General features: G+C 42.5%; 1 non-coding gene across 1 annotated transcript; it reads right to left on the reverse strand.

The window, feature by feature from the left end:
• Positions 1-2,514: 2,514 nt before the first annotated feature.
• On the reverse strand, positions 2,515-2,618 carry LOC115947302 (U6 spliceosomal RNA). The gene has a single exon (XR_004081248.1). It is a non-coding gene; the product is annotated as a U6 spliceosomal RNA (small nuclear RNA).
• Positions 2,619-6,823: the final 4,205 nt, after the last annotated feature.

Consider the following 6,823-nt stretch of genomic DNA (forward strand, 5'->3'; position numbering starts at 1 on the left):
GGAAAAACCCAGAAAACACTAAAATACTTTCATAACTTTCCATCACATGGCAAAAAGAAGTAATGGTTGTCAGTGAGGGAAGGGGCTTTTCATTGTTCTGCAGGAAACTGATCCTGAGAAACCTTTGCAGGTGAAGCAAAGCTGGGGTATTTTCATCCCATTTGAGGAAGACAGTTCCCTTTGCAAGGTGTCACCAGCAGATCACCATGTGCTTGAAGTGCTGAAATAAGCCTGGGGTCGGACAAGTGGCTCTCCTGGCCTGGCTGGAGAAGAGGGATGGTGTGGGACCCCTTGGGAGAAGAAGTGATGGTAAGTTGGCATGTAGGATATTTGAGGACAAGTTGTTCCCCTTGCCCAAGAGTAAGGATGTGTGCCCTGCTTCTGCAGCGTTTGCTTTTGTAGAGCTTCTTTCCCTGCAGCATTTAAATATTATCTGCTTAGGTACATGTTAGCTAAAGGATTTATTTCCATCTTTACAGGATGAAAGCAGAAAGGGCTGAGAGAGGCAGAGGGGCTTCATGATTAGAGGCATGAAAGGGAGTAAATTATGTAAAGGCAGCAGGTGAGGGCACATCAAAGGTGCTTTGGGGCAGCACTGGCGATTTGATGCCAGAGTCCTGGGCTGCTGTTATGAGCAGGTACTTCAGAAGGGCCCTGATGGGAACAACACAGAAAGCCTCCTTTGTCTGTGTATCCTGGCAAGATGCTCTTGAGAAGCCTTTCAGTTCACTGACTCATAATCACAGATGAAAAGGGTCTGAAATGAATGTTGTGGGAAAATAGGAAGCAATTCTGAAAGTACAGAAATAGAAAAGCTTACAGGATCAAGTGAGACCTCCCTTGCTTCTCAGAGGAGTTCCCCTATACCTTTGCCTCCCAGCAGGATAATTTGAACCCAACTGGAGTGATGGGGACTTGTACAGGTGAGAGTTTTCTTGCTGGGTCAATGCACCAAGGACATTTCAGTTGAAAAAAAAAACATTTATTTCCAAAGTGAAAAAAATGTGAGCAAGAGAAAAACCCTCTGTATGCTCTGCATTCAGTTCCAGTCCACACGCACTGCAAGTGCTTGAAATGCAGTTAATAATGTCAGACCCTTTTACACTTTCAGAGAAGTTATTTATTATTACTATTGTATTGGCATGACACTTATCACCTCAGTAATAAAGCCTCTCACTTATAGTAATGGATCTAGCCTTCTGACCTGCCTGCAAGAAAAGGAAGATTTTAAAGATGGAAAACTGGGCCCAGCAAGAAGAAGGGATTATGGCCAGACCAGGAAAGTCTGTGGCAGGACCCTGTGCAAAATGCAGCTCTCCTGACAACAGGGACAGCTGTTAATTACAAAAATGAACTTTTCTTTGCATGCTCATATTTAAAGGTTTCTCCATTGAACAGCCAAGTTTTTAACAAGCAGGTACCCTCTGATATGATTTCTAGCTTGGTTTTGTAAGCAGAAGATGACAGATGAGATGCAGTCAGGGTGTACATGAATGTCAATGGCAGATCAAGGAGCAGAGTGGCACACCAGGAGTCATGACCAGCCCTGACAAACCTGCCATATAGGCTTTCAAAGAAGGCAGGTTCACCTAGCACAGAGGCAAAGTCCTGCCTAAACCCAGCCCACCAAAAAGCAGCATCCTACACCACAATGCTGATGTTCTGCCCTCAGAACAACTGAAGTCTGATAATAAAATTACTGTACCTGATGGAAAAAAACATTACAAGTAGTCACTGACAGCCAACCAACAACCCACCAATTCTGCTTTGCCAACTGTTAACTGTCAGCTGGAAACACACTCAGTGTCGTTGTGATGAGCATATGTATTTCTCCCCAGAGGACTGAAATATGTGATCGAAAAGCTTTTCCTCCATCTCTTCCCCTTGTAATGTTAGGGACCATCTCCTGGCTGGCTCACAGTACCCACCTCTCATCCCCTGGGCCATCAGTGCTGGGGCTGGTAAGAGTTGTTTCTCCTCCTTGCCAATTTCCTTCTTCACACTGCTCTTACTACCTCACAACACCAAGGAGGTGGTGACTCTGTGGTGAAACAAGTGCCCTCCAGTTCATCGTAGGCCTGAAACAAACAGCAGAGCTGAGCTATCATGTTTGCAGAGGACAGATGGTCCTCACATTAGATGGAATTAAAAAAAAAAAGAGATTATTCACCAAGATGGAAAGTGGCTGTGGAGAGACATTGGAAAGGATTTGTTTGCTGCTCATCTTTGCAAAATATGTGGAAACTAATTAGGCATATTAATGAGGAAAGGCAAGGAGGAGGTGTGGTTGCCTGGATGTAGCCTTCAGTCCCTCACTGACAGGTTGCCAAACAGGAGGCGGAGGATGGAGGAAGAAAAAGAAAGATGTCATAGCAGGCTGACTATTTTCTGTATTCCCCACTTTCCTTCCCTCCCTAGACAGGACAGGATTCTGGTCAGGTGCAGGTTTTGCCTGAGCCTGAATGAAATTTCATATATTCCTACATTTTTCAGGGACCATTGTAATGCAGTCTTTTGAGTATGGAACGCTTCATGAATTTGTGTGTCATTCCTGTGCAGGGGCCATGCCAGTCTTCTCTGTATCATTCCAGTTTTAGTATATGTGCTGCTGAAGCTACCAGTATAAATGCTAGTTATTTTCAAAAGCATTTTGCTGCTGAGTGATGGAATTGGAAGATTTGTTCAAATTGGAAAAATTCAAATTCTTCTTAATTTCATAACAAGAATGAATTCAGGGACCATATTTGCTGGAGGAGTGAGGCTGCTCCTCTGTATGTACAGGGACATGAAACACAGCTCATCCATACAGATGAGAAAGCAAGTGTACTCTCCCATTAATAACTTTGCCTGGCTTTGTAGTATAGCTCATATTGATGTCCTTAGTTCAAAATTTCAAAAGCATTAGAAATATTAATAAACATTATAATTTTTACAAAGTGCAGTGAAGGTACTCTCTAGCAGTGCTTGTTGTTTTAAGGCATTTCTAATCAGGTGAGACACTCCTAGTGAAACACTCAGATGGGCACATGTCATTTGTTTCATATCACTTTAGGCTCTGAAGCCAAAAATCTGCATTAACTTTAGCAGGAATTGCAAGTGAGGCACTATGGTGGTTGGCCATGACCCCCACATCCCCTGAGCACAGGAGAGAAGTTTTCCTTGATTTGTCTGCCATGACATAAGGCCATGGAGCCAGGGATGCTCTGCCGAAGAAGGGAGCTGGGAAGGGCAAGACCTGGGAGGGAAGCAATAAGAATTAAGTAAGCTCAGGAAAGATCTCCAGGCTGAAACTTGTACTGTTGTCTTTGTTATTTTTAAGCATGTACAAAAACAAGTCCTGGCAGGAGGGGGTGAGTTTGGGTGAATAATTTTTAGACTGAAGGTTGTTCACAGTTGAGTTGTTTGATTCTCCAGTGTTAATTACTTCTGTGCTATGTTGGATCATATGAGTCACAGGGATTTCTTTGCATCCCAAAGTGGATAACCAATATGTAAAATTGGAGAATAACCTGTGGTTGGTAGTAAATAATTGAGAAGGTCTATGAGATAAGTGTATTAAATCTGTAGAGTTTTAATCTGAGGTTTTTGAAATATTGTTTCCTTTTCCCAAGTAACAAATGATATGATCTGCACAAGCATGTCAAACCAAAGTCAACATTTATCTACATGAAAACATCTGCAAATCAAGATCTTACACACTGTTTGTTCAGCACTGAAAGTATGTTAGCCTTTCCAGAAATAATAAAATAAAAACATTTACCCTCTGGATGATCATTTAGATATCTTATAAAGTAAACCCACTATGAGTCAGGAAAGCATAGAAAAGTGTTCATAAAATCAAGGGACTTGGTCTTGTCATAGTGAAGTCAATGGCAAAGTGCCCATAGAGTTAAATCCTAAAGAAAACAGCCACTGGAGCAATGAGCTGTAATCTTCCTTAATCCATAATATCAGCTGTTGACAGATACATAGAGAGTGATTAATAGGATGCTAAAAAATGTTAACAAAGCAATAGGGACTTAGAGACTGCTCTGAAAACTTCTTTATCACAGTTCTAAATTCACCAGAGGTACCATGATTACAGTGTATGACAAAACATATGTTTTCTCTACCAGCTTGCTAGCGGGTCTTATCGAAAGTGTCATCAGACTATCGAGAAGCAACTAGTGGAAATGAAACTCCTGTTCTTCTCTTCCCTGTTCTTTCTCAGAGATGAGAAGAAAAGCCCATCTAGGATCCGGCTGTCTCACATGTTCTACAAACCCTGGTCACACCTAAGATCTTTCCAGCTCTAGCTTGTACTCCAAACATTTCTCTCTGAGGGATTTTTATGGTTAATTTTATTTTTAACATGACATTAAAGGAGAATGGGGAATGTACATCACATATCCTACATTTTGTACCAGCTGCTGCTTTAGCTAAAACCAGCAGCCTTAAATAACACAGTGTAGGAGGGCTGCTGCACAATGTCCTCTGGGTGTCCAGGCTGCAGCCCCAGCTCTTGTGCCAGGCAGATCACATGAACATATTTGTATTAGAGGGATAAGCTGTCAGTTTATTTGTTTTCCTGTTTTAGGACTGATTGAAAGGAACCTTTGCATTGATGAGTGCTTTTAGAGCCATCCACTGCACAAAACCAAGGAAATTTCCAGTCTGTTGCTGACAGGTGTCCCAGCAGCTTGGTACATAGTAGAGGGACCATGCACTGGTCCATAGAGGTCTTCAGAGACCTAACTAGGATTCTTGCCATCTAGCAAGACTTAGGTTTCTGTTGATATAGGTTTCTGTTGATACTTCAGTACTGGAGTTGAATGACTCCAAGGAGCAATGGTTAACAACAAAGGTATTTTAGACTTAGTTTGGATATTTCTTCTCAGTCTGGAGGATATGACCTTCAAACAATACTGTACCTTAAAAAGTAACATGATAAACACCTTAGAATTATGACCTATGAATGCCTTTGGAAGCTGCAGGAAGGTCAGTATGAACCTGTCACCAGTACATAGAGGCACAACCAGCAGCTTCAGGGAGATTTGTCTGGCTTCTGCTGCCTTCTCTGCTGGATACAGAGCATGCAGAGATGGTTTATGGTTTGGGTCATCAGGACTAACTTGATCAAAAGACGCTGTGTGTTTAGTTCGCAGTTACTCCTGCCCTTCCCACCATAAAGCTCATTGAGAACAGTCATTCTCTCAGGAAAACCAAATTCTGTTCCTACCAAGGACTGTCTGACAATATTTTCAAGGAAACAGCTCTGAGCCATGCATGGATTGAGGGCAGATGGAAATCTATTTTCTAGGCATATGCATGTCCTGAGTCTTCCTGGGATTTCCTAAGTGCAACCTTGCAGCAGCCTCTCCACCACATCTAGATTGTGCCTCAGGTTTCTTCACTCAAGGGACCTCCAGAACTAGCATCCCAAATCTGAAGACTAAAGGACTTGGTGTCTCAATGAAAACTATTAATACAGATGCTGTATGACTCATGATCATTAGAGATCTCACTGTACAGACATGCATTTATTTGATGTATTTATTTATGAAGAATGTGTGGAGTAACCGAAGATTTTCTATGTCTTTGATATATATTTCTGTGGGCAAATATTGAAGGGTGTGAGGAGGAAGTTAGCATCTGTATTTTTATGTTTTGCTCCCTGATTGAGGTTAATTTTAATTTTTTCAATATATGCTCCAGTATTTTACTGAGCTTGTCTCTCAATGGGATTATTTGGAAAAGAGTTATCAGATTTTCCTGTGCTACTTTCATTCCCCTCAGAATGTTGATGGATAGAAAAGGCTTAATGTTCACTACAAAGGTAAACCATTCAGCCCCCAAAACTAAATACAAGCCCAGAAGAAAGACAGATTTTCCTTCCTTGATATTATAAAGAGCTGCTTTCTGTAACTCATTTTTAAGAGGCTGTAATACACAATCAGAGCAATGACATGCCATTGAAATAGGCATATTATTAACTTGAAGTAAGGATTAAACCTGCAGCTGAAGCATTTAAAAATAATGTAGTTTAGGTTTTGTAGACATTACTCCTACTCCAGAGTATACACAGCAGCTTACTATATGCTGTCCCCAAAAGCATTCGCTTTGGGCTGGAACAAGCCATCATGCTGACAGAGCAGCACAGCTCCCTCAGAGAGCCCTGGACCTTCTCCTTCCTAACTGCAGCACTAGGAATTGCCATGAAAATCACTGAGGAGTAGGGATCATCCTGGACTGAGCTTAATTTAACTCAAAGGTAAAGCAGAAGCAACCTCTTACTCCTGACAGCCCCTTCCTTGTGTTTTTCTGCCCCGGTCAGCCCCAGTGCCCGGTTAGCTCTCTGCAGCTTGAGAGGCAGCCAAGCTGCAGCACTTCAGTAGTTGAATGAGGACAAGAAAACCAACCCACGAGCAAAACCTGTGCAGTCCTTGTTGGCACCTCTGCTGTGCAATTTTGACTTATTTATGACCTGGAGCTTGGCATCAAGAACATGACTCTCAGGAAGAAAAAAGCGTGGTCCCCAACAGCTAGAATCAGGATGCAGTGACCCCGCAAAGAAAGCTGAGCTAAAGAAGGGTCCCATCCGCCTGCCTGGCTGCTTGACTCTGCCTCCAGCTCAGCTCAAGTGTGTTGGGAGGTGGATTTAATCCGCTGGCTGCTGCGGCCCTCTCGTGGCCAAGCAGACCCAGCTGCGCTGCTGCATCCCGGCTGCTGGGAAAGCGCAGGAAGTTCTCTGTGGGAGGAGAGCCTATTTTAGAAAGCACAACAAGTAGATATTAAATAGCGTATTCGCCCAAGAATAAATATGTATATAAATAAAAGGAACAGG

This window comes from Melopsittacus undulatus, chromosome 4 (genome assembly GCF_012275295.1).
Source record: "Melopsittacus undulatus isolate bMelUnd1 chromosome 4, bMelUnd1.mat.Z, whole genome shotgun sequence".
Classification (NCBI taxonomy): domain Eukaryota; kingdom Metazoa; phylum Chordata; class Aves; order Psittaciformes; family Psittaculidae; genus Melopsittacus; species Melopsittacus undulatus.